Source organism: Colobus angolensis, unplaced genomic scaffold (assembly GCF_000951035.1).
Source record: "Colobus angolensis palliatus isolate OR3802 unplaced genomic scaffold, Cang.pa_1.0 Scaffold32, whole genome shotgun sequence".
NCBI lineage: Eukaryota > Metazoa > Chordata > Mammalia > Primates > Cercopithecidae > Colobus > Colobus angolensis.
This window is the reverse complement of record NW_012116488.1, coordinates 11268569-11286325: the sequence shown is the minus strand read 5'-3', so window position 1 is coordinate 11286325 and position 17757 is coordinate 11268569.

Genomic DNA, 17757 nt, shown 5'->3' with positions numbered 1-17757 from the left:
GGATTATAGGTGTGAGCCACTGTGCTCAGACGATTTTTTGTTATTTGTTTGTTTGTTTGTATTTTTGATAGAGACCAGGCTTCACCATGTTGCCCAGGTTGGTCTCGAACTTCTGAGCTCAAGTGATCTTCCCACCTCAACTTCCCAAAGTGCTGGTATTACAGGCATGAGCCACCACACCCTGCTGTTGGTTTGAAAATTTTACATAGGCACTGGGCATGGTGGCTGATGCCTGTAATCCTAGCACTTCGGAAGGCTGAGGCAGGAAGATCACTTGCCTCCAGGAGTTTGAAACCAGCCTGGGCAACATACTAGTAAGACCTCATCTCTATAAAAAATAAAAAATTAGCCAGATGTGCTGCTGCGTGCTTGTGGTCCCTGTTACTTAGGAGACTGAGATGGGAGAATTACTTGAGCTTTGGAGGTCAAGACTGCAGTGAGCTGAGATTGTGCCACTGCACTCCAGCCTGGGCAACAGAGAAAGACTCTGTCTCAAAAAATTTACACAGGCACTTATGACTCATGTAATCTCTAAAGGAAAGAAAACAAAAAGTGTGGAACAGAGTGAATACTTAGGCTTTAGGTATGGGATAGTTTCAGCTATACAGATAAATACATATTTTTTAATCCCTCAGCACTTTCTGTTTCGCAAGTCAGTCTTAAAGTCAGGAGCCTTCCTTGAGGGACTCGCACAGCTGTGTGTATCCATCCTGGGAGCAAACTAAGCCATGAATGGAGCCATCACTAACTTAAGGCAACATCAACTTCATTAGCCTGATCCAGTGACATCTTTGTCTCAATGAGGGCACTGGGAATCTCATTCTAAGAGGAAGAAAAGCCAGGGATGGGTCCATTAATGAGCATTGTCCCACCAAAGCCCCGCTAATCCAGCCCTGCTGCCCCAACCCCTCTGGTTCACCCCTCTATTGTCTGCCCCAGGGCTGCCCCCAATCCCTCCCAGACCCTAGCTCCTTTGGGTTCCACTGACACCCTCTGTGTGGCCACCTTCTAAAGGCTTTTGGTCATGACTCTCTATAACCTTTATTAATTCTGAGTTCTTTCCTAATCCCTTGCCTATCCCATTCCCAGGTAGAATAATAACCACAGCCATGACAGAACTGCTAGCATGGGCCAGGAGTGTGTCCTGCAGGGTCCTGAGCTAGGGCTCTGTTGCTATGCAGCACCCTGTTTAATTCCGGGCACCCCATGGAGTAGCTGCTGTCAGTGTGCTCATTGCACAGATGTGAAAACTGAGGCAGGCCAGGGGGCTACCAGGGAAGGCTCCACACCTGACTTTATCCTCCACTGAACCCTGCACTGACACTTCTCTCTCAGTACCTGTCACTGTCTTGGGGTTCCTGTCTCTGAGCCTGTTCGCCTCCCTGACTGGAGGCTCCTTGAGCCGAGGGCTCTGTCCTGCTCATCTTCGTGTCCCCAGCACCTAGTAAAGGGCAAACGTGTTGGAGGAGGTAAGGGCAAGGCATGGGAAAATACAGGAATAAAGCAAGGGAGATGAGGAAGGGAGAAAAATTCAAAAAGAGAAAAGGAAGCAAAGGCATGATGGACGCAGGGCCCTGAGAGTGATGTGGAATCGGAGCAGGGGTTGGCAACCCTGTGGGAGGGAATAGTCACAACGAATGGTCAAGATGAAAAACGGTCACATTTCACACTGGACCTTAGTCCCAGTGTTGGCTAAAATTAGCACTGTTCCCACGGCCTCTGGAGTACAGTCTTCTGTGGATCTGGGCCCCAGGGCTGATTCAGTCTCGGTCATTCACTCCCTAAGTGCCTCTGGGGGCTGGAATTACCTGTCCTGCAGGCCTGTCCCTGCTTCGCAGCTGGCATTCATAAATATGGGCAGGCTCCCGACACCCCCACCTCGCACACAGCATCGTCCTGAACCACTCGTCCCAGTGCCCCCATATCCAGCTTCCAAGGCTATTTTGGTCAGCTTGGCCCTGAGGCTGAAGGCACTGGGTTTTGTTTTGTTTTTTTGAGACAGAGTCTTGCTCTGTCGTCCAGGCTGGAGTGCAGTGGCGTGATCTTGGCTCACTGCAACCTCCACCTCCCAGGTTCAAGTAATTCTTGTGCCTCAGCCTCCCAAGTAGTTGGAATTACAGGCACCTGCCACCACGCCTGGCTAATTTTTGTATTTTTAATAGAGACAACATTTCACCATGTTGGCCAGGTTGGTTTTGAACTCCTGACCTCAGGTGATCCACCTGCCTCAGTCTCCCAAAGTGCTGAGCCACCATGCCCAGCCAAGGCATTGGTTCTAATCATGACCTCTCCTCACCCACCTGACCTGAAGTTTAGGACTTCTTCTCAGGCAGGACCCTCAGCCACATCTGCTCAACCACACTTCCCCACCTCCCGATGCTCTGGGCTCTCCTGAGAGACCCCTTGCCTGGACTGTCTGTGCTGAATGGGCCCCAGCCCCACAGACGTGGTCAGTGACTAGGAGATCCTGCACCCTGGACATGCCTCTCTCCACCCTGGGCCTCCATTTGGATTTTACCTAGTTCCTCCATCATCAGAAGTGTTGAATGGGAAAACGTCTCCTACTTGCTGAGTAGTCCAGGTTGTGGTTTGTTTTTTTTTTTTCCGAGAACGCAAAACATTTTCATATAGTTCGTACTTGGCCTCCCCGGTGTTCCATCATGGATCTATAAAAAGAATACTCAGATGCAACATTCTACAGGCAAAAATATGGACTGTTAGTAACAACATATTCTGCCACTTCACATCCAATTCATTTGAAGAGTCTGCTCGTCCCTCCCTCGCTGAAGGAAAAGAGGAAAAAAGTTGCTTTCATGCTTCCAAGATTGCCGTAATTTGCCCTAGAGAGAACAAAGGGGCATGAGTTATTAGGTCTGTTTTATACTTGATACAACTGTGTCTCTGAGAGATTAGACGGTTCGCCTGTGTCACCAGGTTGGTGGGGCCACGGGAAGCAGAGCCAAGCCGCTGCTGGTCTCCACCTCCAGACACAAGCTCTTCCCACCACCCCATCCTGCCTGCGAAAGCACTTTTACTGCTGTCTGTCGACAGTCACATAATTTTGACCAAATGCAGACCGACCCCTAAGGATGATAAAAAATAGAGACAACTTCAACCATTTAATTGAATGAGGCCAAAATGATTGCAGATCGTTCATTTCCAATGAGGATCTAAACAAAACCAAAAGCAAGCTGGAGCATGTTCTATCAATCTGGCAAGAGATGCTACTGGGGCAAGTGTGAGGAAGAGGCCACAGCAGGTCAGATCTCTTTCCCTCTGCTCTGAAAACGAACCGCTCTTCCTAAAAGACAAGCACATCCCATCTTCCTGGGCAGTGATGTGAATGCCCCAGGCACTAAAATAGTGCGACATCCTTGAGGTCGATCAGCCTTCATTGCAAAGAGACATGCTCACCCTTCATGCTGGCTGGCGGTCACCTCCATCCCACGGAGAAGCTGGTCACTATCCAAATGATCCCTCTACTTGGAAGCCCTCAGAGCAGCTCGGCCTGGAAACCGTTGCTAAGCGTGGGGAAGGTTTTTTCCCTAAGCAGGCACGGAGAAGGCCAGCGGACATCCCTGTGGAGCTGGCCTGTGGATGATTAAAGAGAAGACAACAGTTTATCGGCCAGGCCTGTAACTTTCCAGACAGAGGCAGAGAGATTTGCAGGATGGGGAAGAGCAGACTTTTGGGGGAATTAAAGGCAGGGTAGCGGTGCCCAAGTTGAGTGTTCAGGGTCCTTCCCTCCACCCAGAGAGGTGAGAAATGATAGGGAAGGGAAGAAACACAGTCCCTAGAGTCAGATAGAAGTGCTTTTGCAATGCCTCCCTGATGCTTCTAGCTAAGCACCTCTGCTCTCTGTGCCTCAAGCTCCTCATGGATGAGGAACAAAAAATTGTCCCTGCTTATAGGTTGAGGGTGCAGTGAGGCCTGGACAGATTGAATATAAAATGTCCAGCACCGTGTCAGCATCATATTCAACGCTCTATATGTGGTGGCTGATATTAGTAGCATCACTAGGTAGAGTCCCACAAAGAGTCTCATGAAGTGTCTGTAGATGGCGGAAGCTCAGGTGGATGCTGTTGGTTAATAAAACAGGGAAAATTAGGTATGACCTAAGAATTCCACCACCTTCACACCTGTAATCCCAGCTTCTCGGAGGCTGAGGCAGGAGAATCGCTTGAACCCAGGAGGTGGAGGTTGCAGTGAGCAGAGATCGCACCACTGCACTCCAGCCTGGGCAACAGAGCAAGACTCCATCTCAAATTTAAAAAAAAGAATTCCACCACCTGGTAGGTCAAATTTCTTAAAATGTTGGTTCCACTGGCGAAGCTAATCGAAAGAGGCATTACGGATGGAAGTACGTCCTTCTCAAATTCATATGGTAAAGCCCCAACCTCCAATGTGACTGAATTTGGACAGAAGGACTTTAAAGAGGTGATTAAGGTTACATGAGGTCATAAGGGTGGGGCTCCAGTCTGATCGGACTGCGGTCCTTACAAGAAGAGAAAGAGACAGGTTGGGTGCCGTAACTCACATCTGTAATCCTAGCACTTTGAGAGGCCAAGGTGGTGAATCACCTGAGGTCAGGAGTTCGAGACCAGCCTGGCCAATATGGGGAAACCCCGTCTCTACTAAAAATACAAAAATTAGCCAGGCATTGTGGCACATGCCTGTAATCCCAGCTACTTGAGAGGCTGAAGCAGGAGAATCGCTTGAACCCAGGGGGCAGAGGTTGCAGTGAGCTGAGATCTCGCCATTCCACTCCAGCCTGGGCAACAGAGCAAGACTCCATCTCAAAAAAAAAAAAAAAAAAAAAGGAAGAAGAAGGAGAAGGAGAAGAAACTCCAAGAGAGAGGAAGCTGTGTGAGACATGGTGGAAGATGGCAGCAACCATCTGCAAGCCAAGGAGAGAGGCCACACCAGAAACCAATTTTGATGGCGCCAGGAACTTGGACTTTTAGCCTCCAGAACTGTGAGAAAATAAGTGTTTCTGTTTCAGCCACCCTGTGTGTGACATTTTGTTATGGCAGCCTGAGCTGACTGATACAGGCAGCCTTTGGTCCCATCTGTCCCTTGCTGCTTCCAGGGTTTTCATCTCCCTGGAACTTGCAACCTGCCCTGTGCATGCTAGGGATGGCGTGCAGGTGCGTCACAGGTACAGGTAGGTCAAGCCTCAGTGCAACTGCCAAGAGGACTTGCCTGCTCCAGATACTCTTAGAATGATGAGCAGGTAAGAGAAACAATTCATACTCTGCCAAGAAATGGGTTCACAGCAATTCCTCATTTTCTGTACCTCCTGGAGTGGGTTGAATGGTGACTCTCAAAGAGCTGTGTCCATGTCTCAACCGCAGGAGTCCACGAATGGGGCCTTATTTGGGGAAAGGGTCTTTGCTGATATAACTAAAGACCTCAAAATGAGATCATTCTAGATTACCTGGGTAGACCCTAAATCCAATGGCAAATGTTCTTTGAGTAGAAAAGGTATGTTTGGGCACAGTGGCTTATGCCTGTAATCCCAGTACTTTGGGAGGCAGAGGCGGGCAGATCACTTGAAGTCAGGAGTTTGAGATCAGCGTGGCGAACATGGTGAAACCCTGTCTCTACTAAAAGTACAAAAAATTAACCAGGCATGGTGGCAGGTGCCTGTAATCCCAGGTACTCAGAAGGCTGAGGCAGGAGAATTGCTTGAACCCAGGAGGTGGAGGTTGCAGTGAGCCGAGGTCGCGCCATTGCACTCCAGACTGGATGACAGAGCAAGACTCTGTCTCAAAAAAAAAAAAAGAAAAAAGAAAAGGTACATTCAAGACAGAGAGAGACACAGGGAAGGAGGCCACATGAAACAGAAGCCAAGATTGGAGTGATGAAGTCACAAGCTTAGGAACGCCTGGATCCACCAGATGGTGGAAGAAGCAAGGAATGGGATCTTCCTGAGCACCTTCAGAGAAAGCACAGCACTGCTGAGACCTTTGATTTTGGACTTCAGGCCTCCGGAACTGTATAAGAATAAATTTCTGTTGTTTGAAGCCACCCAGTTTGTGGTCATTTGTTAGAGAAGCCTGAGGAAACTGATCCAACTCTCCAACTCCTAGTGGTTCAATGACCAGTCTTAGACTGAACAAATGAAATCATAAACAGCAAAGAACATCATCACACAACGTTCCTAAGAACAACAGCTTCTGTTTCTTGAGGACCCGTTCCTTGTAGACACTGGAGGAAGTGCACTGCCTCATGATCTCTTTCCAGACAAAGGAAATGAAGCTCAGAAAAGTTAGGTGAGTGGTCCGAGGTCATGAAGCTTACACCTGGTGGTGCCAGATGAGAACTGAGTTAGTTTGACTCCAACAGCAGTAGGATGATGCATCAGGCCGCCAGGTCCCACAACAAAACCCGTGACGTAGGAACTACAAGTGGGAGCTGATGTACCCAGAGCCCAGCGCAGCCAGAAAAACCGAGTAACTCTTTGGGGTTCATAATGATAGGATTTTATCTCAATGGATGTTCAAGAGTCTCAGCAGAAGAATCATAATGCCCATAGGTCCCCTGGTGACCTAAGAAAGTACAGACACCTGCTCACATCCTGTGATCTCAATCATTCTGCAAAAATCCGAATTCTGCAGCATTCATAGCCCCTCCTGGCCTGTCTTCTTATTCTGCAGTTGGTGCTGCCTCTAGGATGCTCAAGTAGAGGGAGAGACTGACGTGGACACAGAAAGCTCCAGCACACCACCCCACAGGAAGACCCAACGAGAGGAAAATGACAAGTAGACAATGAAAGGCACTTACTCACTCACTGACTTACAGACGCATTCACTCCACAGATCTCTCTTATAACCTGAGATTAGACGTTACAGTTATGTAACTGGTCTGTATATTTAACTTTAATCCCCAACATCCAAGGCCCTACCTAACGTATAGTATGTGCTTCATAAACACCTACTGAGGCCAGGCGTGGTGGCTCAAGCCTGCAATTCCAGCATTTTAGGAGGCCGAGGAGGGCAGATCACTTGAGGTAAGGAGTTTAAGACTAGCCTGGCCAACATGGTGAAATACCATCTCTACTAAAAATACAAAAATTAGCTGGGCATGGTAGCAGGCACCTATAATCCCAGCTACCCAGGAGGCTGAGGCTGGAGAATTGTTTGAACCTTGGGAGGTGGAGGTTGCAGTGAGCCGAAATCGCACCACTGCACTCCAGCCTGGGTGACAGAGCAAGACTGCGTCTCAAAACAAACAAACAAACAAACAAAACACCATTCAATTGAACCATAGTTACAGATAGGGAAACCAAGGTCCAGAGTGGGAAGGAGTCTTACTCAAGCTCACACACAGGACCAGAACACCGAGTATCCGAGTCTCTGATCTGGAGCTGATGTCTATGTCATGATGCCTCTTGAGGAGCCCCTAGAAGACAGGTAGGATTTCAAAAGTCAGAACCACAGGGAAAAGAAGCATCCTTGACAGAGAGAACAGCATGGAAGGATGCTCAGAGGCAGGAAATCATGAGGCATGTTCAGGGGCAGGCCCTGCTCAGTCTGCCTGGGCACTGGCCTTTCTTCTTCTCCCCTCTTGAGCATCACACACTCAACTCTTTGAGCTGCAAAGCATTTTAGGTGTTTTTCTTCTTCTTTTTTTTTTTTTTTTTGAGACGGAGTCTTGCTCTGTCTCCCGAGCTGGAGTGCAGTGGCCAGATCTCAGCTCACTGCAAGCTCCGCCTCCCGGGTTTACGCCATTCTCCTGCCTCAGCCTCTCGAGGTGTTTTTCTTCTAAATGTTACCGTTACATTTCCAGAAGGAAAATAAAAGCTTCAAAAGAGTGATCAGTGTTTCCCTGCTCCTCCTTACTCATCCTAATATTCAATGGAATACTGAAGTGCTTGAGCAGGGGAATAGGAGAGAACAAGCCTCAATCACCTTAGTTAGGTGTCATTACGAACAAGTGTAGAATGAGACATTGTATTAGTCAGGGTTCTCTAGAGGGACGGAACTGATGGAATATATTAAGCGGGAATTTATTAAGTATTAACACACAGGATCACAAGTTCCCACAATAGGCCGTCGGCAAGCTGAAGAGCAAGGAGAGCCGGTCCGAGTCCCAAAACTGAAGAACTTGGAGTCCGATGTTCAAGGGCAAGAGGCATCCAGCAAGGGAGGAAAATGTAGGTGGGAGGCTAGGCCAGCCTCTCTTTTCACATTTTTCTGCCTGCTTACATTCTAGCCACACTGGCAGCTGATTAGGTGGTGTCCACCCAGATTAAGGATGGATCTGCCTTTCCCAGCCCACTGACTCAAACGTTAATCTCCTTTGGTAACACCCTCACAGACACATCCAGCATCAATACTTTGTATCCTTCAATCCAATCAAGTTGACACTCAGCAATAACCATCACAGCCATACTCCGAGCATATGATTTCAGGGCAAACAGGTGTATTAGTCACCTAGGGCTGCTGTAACAAATGACCATCAACACAGACTTATCATCCCACATTTCCAAAACCCAAAAGCAAGGTGTGGCCAGGGCTGAGCCACCTCCAGAGGGGAAGGGAGGATGCAGCGCCTGCCTTTTCTAGGTACCTGTGGCTTCTGACAGTCCTCGGCTGGTGGCCCCATCATGCCACTGTCTGCCTCCATCTCAAGTGGCCTCCTCCCCTGTGTGTCTTCTTACCTTCTCTGCTTCAAATCTCCCTCTCTCTTTCTCTTATGAGGACACCAGTCATTGGCTTGAGGGCCCACTCAAATCCAGGATGATGTCATCTGGAGATCCTGAACTTAGTTACGTCTACAAAGATACAAAGCCCCTTTTGCCTCTTTTTTTTTTTGTTGAGATGGATTCTCACTCTGTCACCCAGGCTGGAGTGCGGTAGCATGATCTCACCTCACTGCAACCTCCGCCTCCCAGGTTCAAGTGATTCTCCTGCCTCAGCCTCCAGAGCAGCTGGGACTACAGGCGCATGCCGCCATGCCTGGCTAATTTTTTCTGAATTTTTAGTAGAGACGGGGTTTTACCATGTTGACCAGGCTGGTTTCGAATGCCTGACCTCAAGTGATCCACCCCCCTCGGTTTCCCAAAGTGCTGGGATTATAGGTGTGAGCCACCACTCCTGGCCAAGACCTTTTTTCTGAATAAGGTTACAGTCACAGGACCTGGGTGTTAAGCCTTGAACATATAGATTTGAGGGACGCAATCCAACCCACTACAGGAGAAGAGAAGTGGGGGCCCAATGCTTCTGGACACCCTATGTTTCCCCAAAGGGCACCTGCTAAAGGACCCACTAAGGCCTTCTGAGAAGTGACCGGCTCAGTGGCCTGCACTGCAGGGCAGGTGCCTAGGGCATGGCGGGCAGGTCGTCTCAGGCCAGGTCTCTGACTAGGCTGGGTAGAAACAGACACACTTATCCCACGAAGAAACCTAGATGTGGGGGAGTCAATAAAGAATGTCAGAGCTGAAAGGGTCACTGTCAAATACAGTCCAAAGTCCTCGTGCCACTGTGACACCAACACGCAAGCCTGGGACCAGTGGCCCAGCATGCTGACATCCCCTGCATCACGTGAGCCACCCAGCGACCCTGACAGGTGGACAAGGCAGACAAGGCAGGACTCAAGACTTTTTTTTTTTTTTTTGACAGTTTTACTCTTGTTGCCCAGGCTGGAGTGCAATAGTGCAATCTCGGCTCACTGCAACCTCTGCCTCCCAAGTTCAAGTGATTCTCCTGCCTCGGCCTCCCAAGTAGCTGGGATTACAGGCGCTTGCCACCATGCCCAGCTAATTTTTGTATTTTTGGTAGAGACGGGGTTTCACCATGTTGGCCAGGCTGATCTTGAACTCCTGACCTCAGGTGATCCACCTGCCTCAGCCTCCCAAAGTACTGGGATTACAGTCATGAGCCACCACGCCCAGCTTTTATTTTTATTTTTTTAAATTCTTTTGTAGACAGGGGTCTCACAATGTTGCCCAGGCTGGTCTCAAACTCCTGGTCTCAAGCGATACTCTTGCCTCAGCCTCCCAAAGCATTCAGATTGCAGGCATGAGCCACTACCTGTGGCTGATGACTCTTTTCAACAAATGGGGAAACTGAGGCCCAGAGATATTGAGTGTGGTGGCCAAGTTTCCCTGAGCCAGAAGGTGGCTGGAGGCCTAACTTCTGATAGCTAATACAATTCTCTCTTCTGTCCTGTTCCTCCCCAGCCCTATGCTTAGTCCTAATTCAAACCCTAACTTTGCAATAATCAGAAATGGAAGGGGAGCGGGGGCTGATGCCGCAGCTACAGATGCACTCCACACCTCCCTGACCCCATGCCCAGCCCCATTTGGGACCTGAGAGTTGCTGTTAAATCCCTCAGAAAGAGCAGAGGGTCTGGTGGAGGGAAATCGTTCCTGTTCTTTCCACTTCATGCTCAGAGAAGCAGCTCCATTCTCCCTGCCTGGCTGCTGAGCTCAGAGAAGGGTTTGCCTCCCACCAACCAGAAAAGCAACTCCCTTGGGCTTGACAGCTAAGCCTAGCTAAGCTAGGCTAGGGCAAGCAGAGTCAGGCCACTGCTCCTGGCCCTGCCCCCTTTCCAGCCAGAGGTCTAGTCAGCAAGACTCAGGGCTGCAAGACCACTACAGTCGGCCTGAGGACTGCTCACCAGCTGCCCACCCCACACCCTGTGCTCACTCACAGCATTTAGCTTTACAAGGCCACTCCCATCCTGTATGTGACAGGAAGGGAGGCTTGCCCCAAAGGGAGGCTACCCCAATGAGAGACTGTATGTGAAAATCACTCACAGGCTGCAAAAAGCCTGATGTACACTCACTGTCTTCAGTATCCACACTGACCTGTGCCCCATTCCCTGGGAGGAAGCAGCTTAAAAATAGATCCATGCTGTGAGTTAATATAACTCCAGGCTTGTCTTTCACCAGAGGTTTTTTGTTTTTTGTTTTTTTTCTTTTGATGGAGTCTTGCTCTGTCACCCAAGCTGAAGTGCAGTGGCATCATCTCAGCTTACTGCAATCTCTGCCTCCCAAGTTCAAGCAGTTCTCATGCCTCCGCCTCCCGAGTAGCTGGGATTACAGGCAAGTGCCACAGCTTCCAGCCAACGTTTGTATTTTAAGTAGAGACCAGGTTTCACCATATTTCCCAGGCTGGTCTCTGCTGCTCTCAAGTGATCCACCTGCCTCAGCCTCCCAAATTCCTCGGATTACAGGCATGAGCCACTGCGCCTGGACTACCAGAGGTTTTGAATGGAGATAATCCCTCTTGACATGAAAAGAGCAAAGTTCTGTGGAAATGCCATGGAAATCTGTAAAATACATGGGGAGCAAATCAGCAAGAGATATTTGGGGCAGATCTGCACTCTTGAGGCTTTAGAACCTCATAGTCACTGGCAGAAATGAAGCTTGGCTTATTTGGAGAAGGGTACCTCATGGCAGTGTGGGCATGAGTGAACTCTAAGCATGTTCATGAAACCAGGCCAAAATCTCTGGGACCTAAGAAAGACTACCGCAGACCATGAAAACTGCCTGGAGGAAGTGGCACTCAAAGGAGTTAGTCACCAGCTTGAGTTTGAGCCAACATCTAATGCTGAAACCAATATATGGCCATATCCAGGAAAAGCAGCTACACCCTTGAGTGTAGACAGGGCTGGATACAAATAGAAAGTTCCAAGGCCTGGAAAACTGTTCTTCTGCTCTTCCCCTTGTGGCTGTGTGATCTTAGGAAAGCAGATTGACCTCTCTGATCCAGTTCCCTCCTCAGTAAAATGGGGAAAACAGTTCCTGCCATGCTGACATCTCATGGTCATTGTAGAGACAGGGGAGTTAGTAGCTGTGAAGGGGGTTCTATAAGGCGCGAGATGCTGCACACACACCCAGGCCAGTTCCCATGGGGAAGGATTGGTTCTAAGGCTGGAGGGGAACATGGAGCATGGGGTGTCCTGGGCATGTTAACTACCCAAGAATCACAGGCAGCTGGAAAAATTACCTTGATGGATTACTGCCAGGCTCCAAATCACTGCATCTTAAAATGCCTTCCAAGCACAAGCAAGGAAACAAAACCCCAAAACTGCCCACCTCTTCCGAAGGCTCTGAGCGATATATTTTTCTGGCCTCTGATCCATCCCTTGGGGAGGATGCCAAGCAGATGTTGACAGATTACAACCTGCAGGCCTCTCTTGGCCAGAAGACCCAGCAGAAGACAGTGGCCATGAAGCCATGGCCATCTCCCTGATCATCTTCGGGAGTCTGGAAGGGGAGGCAAACCTATTCTGTAGGTTTGAATACTTCGAAACAAAGAGTTGGCTTTAAAACAGAGAACTGAACACCTACACAGCGCCAGACTGTGGATTCCCAAGTTCCTGCCCTCAATTCCTTCCAGTCTCTGCCCAGCCAAGTCCCTCCCCAGGGCTTCTTCCTCACAGCCAGCTTTGCCACCAAGTCTCTGCTCAAGAGGTTCCCTCTTTCCAAAAGACTTGGCCCTTGTACCCCTGCCCAAACTGCCCGGCTGCAGTGATCCACTGCCAGAAGCCTGCTTAGAACCCCTTCTCTGCCCAACCACAGATCTCAGGGGGTTCCTCACCCCTCCACCTCTACACAGTCATTTAGCTTTTGGATTAGCCTAATTCACACACCTGAGGACGGACACTTTATTCATGTTTGTGACTGACTCAGCAACCATTGGGGGATTGGCAAGTGTTGGATGAATGGAGGAAGGGAGGTTGGGTTGACGACCAGCAGGTCCTGTCTGGTCTGCACAGGGCAACATTCTTGTTGCCACCATACCTGTTTCCGTATCTTTGCTCTGCATGGCCAAAGCCTAACCTCCCTGCGATTCTCACTTCCTCCAGGAAGCCTTCTGGGTTTGAAGTTGTCTTCCCTCTTGGTATCCTACTTAATACCACATAATTTAGCATTCTTGTCATCTTGTTTTATATGATTCTGAAATCATTTCCTGCACATGTAGACTATGTCACCAAAATAGCACTTCTTAAGATCAGACACCATATCCAACCTTCTAGCCCACCCTCCACTCCCCACCTCCAGACCCTCTGAGACATAACCGGGGGGCCTAGCACTGTGCTAAGACCACACGGAAAGGAAATGAGACACTTGACAGACAGGTGTAAATCCTGGCTTCGTCACTTATTAGCAATCGTCTCCATTTCTGGTTTAGACTCTAATAAACTTTAGACCAGGTGTTGGCAAACATTTTCTGTGAAAGAACAGATAGTAAATAATTTGTTTTGTGGGCCATACAGTCTCCATTGCAACTATTCAACTCTGCCACTATAGAAGGAAAACAACCACAGACAATACCTAAATAAATGGGTACGGCTGTGCTCCAATAAAACTTTATTGACAAAAGAGGCAATGGACTGGATTGGCCCATGGGCTGCGGCTTGCCAACCTTTGTCATGGAGGATTACTTGAGATGACATTGAATCTCCTCACCACACAGGCCTTAGACCACACTGTGAAGTATCGCTATCCTACCCCAGCCCCTCTATCCCCTCCCCAGACTTAGGTTCCATCTAGTACTTACCACCGTCAGAAATTACAGCCTGTCGGCCAGGTGCAGTGGCTCACGCCTGTAATCCCAACACTTTGGGAGGCTGAGACAGGTGGATCACTTGAGGTCAGGAGTTCAAGACCAGTCTGGCCAACATGGTGAAACCCTGTCTCTACTAAAATTACAAAAAATTAGCCGGGCATGGTAGCAGGCGCCTGTAATCCAAGCTACTCAGGGAGGCTAAGGCAGGAGAATCGCTTGAACTCTGGAGGTGGAGGTTGCAGTGAGTTGAGATCACGCCACTGCACACAAGCCTGGGCAACAGAGCAAGGCTCCATCTCAAAAAAAAAAAAAAAAAAAAGAAAGAAATTACTTCCTGCCTACTTATTTAGTGACTGTCCCCTCCAAGAGAACATGAAACTCCATGAGGGCACAGATTGCATCTCTAGCATGAAGAACAGTATCTGACACCGACTAGGTACCTTTTTAATGTTTGTCTGCTAAATGGAGATCATTATTATTACTACTGTTGTTGTTGAAGATCTTCAGAAAACATTTTGTTTCATTATATGCTTATGACTATTTTTAATGTGTTGATATATTTACCATGATTAATCATTGGTATTTGCAAAACCCCAGATAATTTTTTTTTTTTTTTGAGAGAGGGTCTTACTCTCTAACCCAGGCCAGAGTATACTGCTGCTAACACAGCTCACTGCAGCCTCGACCTGCCAGGCTCAAGTGATCCTCCTGCCTCAGCCTTTCAAGTAGCTGGAAATACAGGTGTGTGTCACCATGCCCAGCTAATTTTTTATTTTTATTTCTGGGCAGATGGGGGTCTTACTCTGTTGTCCAGGCTGGATCCTCCCACCTTGGCCTCCCAAAGTGCTGGGATTACAGGTGTGACCCACCACACCCACCACCCCAGGTAATTTTCACATATTACGCGGAATTATAATGTTAGACTTTAACCAGTCCATTTTAACCACAAGCCAGCTACAATTTTCTCATTTTGGAAAGAAGGGGACATTGCTCGCTGGTGACCACCAGGCATGAATTTGAATTTGGACCTCCTGGTTCATCCTTATTAAGGGATATAGTCAAGCAGTGTGGAAAGAGCACTGGACTTGGAGTCCAAGAACCAATCCTATCTTTCACAAAATGGCAACAATAATGCCAACCTCATAGATGCTGGGACAAGATTAAATAAAATGCAGATGATTAAAAAACAGTGCTGGACACAGTAAAAGCCACTGCAGCTTTTACTGCAATACATAACCATTACTATATAACAAGGTGACAGTGGCCCCATCCCTCTACCTCATAAGAGTGTAGAGGGGATCAGAGAAGGATGTACCCAAGAAAATGATTCTGAACTGTCAATCCCTGAACAAATGTAAAGTACATTCTTTACAACACACTCCAGTGTTGCAGAAAACATTTTCCATCTATTTTGAGACAGGGTCTTTTTCTGTCACCCAGGCTGGAGTGCAGTGGTGCAATCATAGCTCACTGCAGCCTCCACTTCCCAGACTCAAGCAATCCTCCTACCTTAGCCTCCTGAGTAGCTGGGACTACAGGTGCATGCCACCAGACCCGGCTAAATTTTGCATTTTTTGTAGAGACCACGGGGGTATCTCCACATTGCCTATACTGGTCTCGAACTCCTGGGCTCAAGCGATCCTCCTACCTCAGCCTCCCAAAGTGCTCAGATTACAGGTGCGAGTCACCATGCCTGAACCTATTTTCCATCTTTTTAAAAGGAAACGACACATGAACATCTTCTATAAAGACAAAAATAAACCATGAAGGTCTACAATATTTTCAGAGCTTTAATTGCAGTAAAGAAAAGGGTTAAGTTTTCATCCTCTCACATGTACATCTATGTCCAGTTACCACAAAAGCAAGAACCAAAACAAATACAGGCGGTCTCAGCAAGCCAAAGGCAGAGGGCCCAGTTCTCCACTTCAGCCCATTCACATCGGGAGTCCTCTTGTGACAAAAGCTGACTCGAAACAAAAACAACCCCAAAATAGATGAAGCACCATCACGCTCCTGGGGCCCTGCACAGTGGAGTGGGGGCAACCTCTCTGAAGGTTCTGAGTGTGATGGGAACCATGCGAGCTGGGGTTATGCTTAGGACCGGGTCAGGGTACTCAGCACCCACTTCAGTAGAAAGTGATCCACTTGGTTTCAGATTTAAATATTCATTTCTCAAGTACAAAACAATGATGAACATGTACACCCTCTAATGTCCCAGCCATATGGCCTCCGTAGTGGTCTGAACATCTTCAGATAAAACAACAGCGGGGAATCCAACTCCAGAATGCCGAGTCTTCCTCGCAGCGGGGGACGTGCCAAGCGCGTAGGGCCTCCCCGTATCTTGGAGAAGGGTAGTTTTCTTTTTCTGGTGCCATAGTTTGCACTTTGAGGATTTTCAAAGGAGGGTTGGCCATATCCCATCTGGAAAGAAGTGTCTCTTGGCCTCGCTGGATGATGGCAATAATTTGTTTGGGACATGATTAAAGCGGGCACCGTCACCGTGAGGCTGGTCAAACACTGCCCTGTGCGATTCAGACACACACTGGCCCCAAGGCTGTCTGCACTGAGCCCTCCACCTGGCGGTGTGGGCTTCTGAAACCGCATTCCTCCCCACCGGCCCCAACAAGCCTGCAAGCTCCTGCTCTGGAGAAGAACACCCTACCCATGTCAGTTTCCCAGGAGGCCCCGTGGCTGCGTGAGAGCACTGCCACTGTGCTGTGTGCAGCCTGTTTGGGATGCTACACCTGTGGCCACAACCATGTTACTCACTGCAGGCTGCTGGACAACACAGGTCTTTTCTCTGAACATTTCATATTAGTCAGAGATTTCTGACCTATCCCCTCAGAGAAGAAAAAAAAATGTAAACAAGTTACTGTGTGTTAGTTCTGAGAGTTAGGAGCAAGAAAACAGCCAGCGGAAGGAATGTTCATGTTGAGAAGGAGAACAGCCTTCCTGGGTTCCACAAGGAGAATCTGTCTCCTGAAGCTGCAGCAGCCTTGTCTGAGGTCAGCCTAGTTGATCATGCAACAGGGTCGAAGACTTTCCTGGGCTCAGCATTAAACAACTAGTAAATCAGTGAGGAAGCAATAAGGATACTTTTCAACTCTGTCCATCACAGCTAAAATTATCTCACTAATTACAGTTTCTATAAATCAGCTTAGGTTAAAAGAGGGCATTGCAGGCAACAGGCGAAGTGCAGTTCATGGCTGCTTGATTCCATCGAGAGACTTTGGAGGACCTCAAAACTGGGAAAACAGAAGGTATAAATGGAACAAACTCTTAAGGAGATGGGAGGGGTTGGGAGAGGAATTCTTAAGATCTTTCCTCACTGAAGCTTCCCAGGGCTGGACACTTGAGAACAAACGAAGGCTGCTGGAATCCAAAAATTATAGACCCACTTGAAAATACCGCAACATGCCATAATTCATCCTGTTTGTTCGGTGGGTCATTTGGACTGCAAAGACAATGCTTTTTATTTTTCCCAGATTTAAAACCAAGCCGGGACAAAGAGAAGTTTTCTGTGTTGTCACACAGCTCTAGGGACAACAAGCCCTAGGGATGTTCTGTGTCCCCTCAACAAGCGAGAAGTTCCAACAGCTAACAGACCCAGCTGGATCCAGAGCTTTCAAGGGACTCTGCACCAGCTGCTGGCTTTTGTTTTCGTTTTGTGTTTGAAAAACGTCAAGGTCATTTCACAAACCTTGGAAATCGAATCCCAATCCACTCCAAATTTTCTCCTTCTTCATCTAAATCTCCTTGTCCTAAACCTCTCCGAGAGAATGCAAGCTGTTACGCCTTATCAGATGTTCCCTTGTTTCAAATCCATGGCAATCACACTTATTTCGTTAGAGTTTGTGTCCTGTGGTCATGCATAAGCTCCTAAACCAACAACAATTAAAAACAAGGTGCATTCCTTAATTCCCAATTCCAGTCTATTTATGCAGGATGTTATCCAACCGATCTGAAAGTGTTTTTCGAAACCTACAATGATAAATGTGTCAGACACTCTGCTGGGTTCTTTACTTCCATAAACCCTAATCCTCTACCCAAGCCCATTTTGCAGGTGAGGAAGGAACCTGACAGACTCAGAGCTGAAGGAACCTGTCCCAGGTCACTCGGTGAGTATGTGACCCCATTCACATGGACGCTTGGCCCAGCATGGTTCTAAAGGCCAGCCACCAGCTGTCCACTCGCCACAACATGTTGCCCTAGCCTCCCCAAGGTCGGAAGT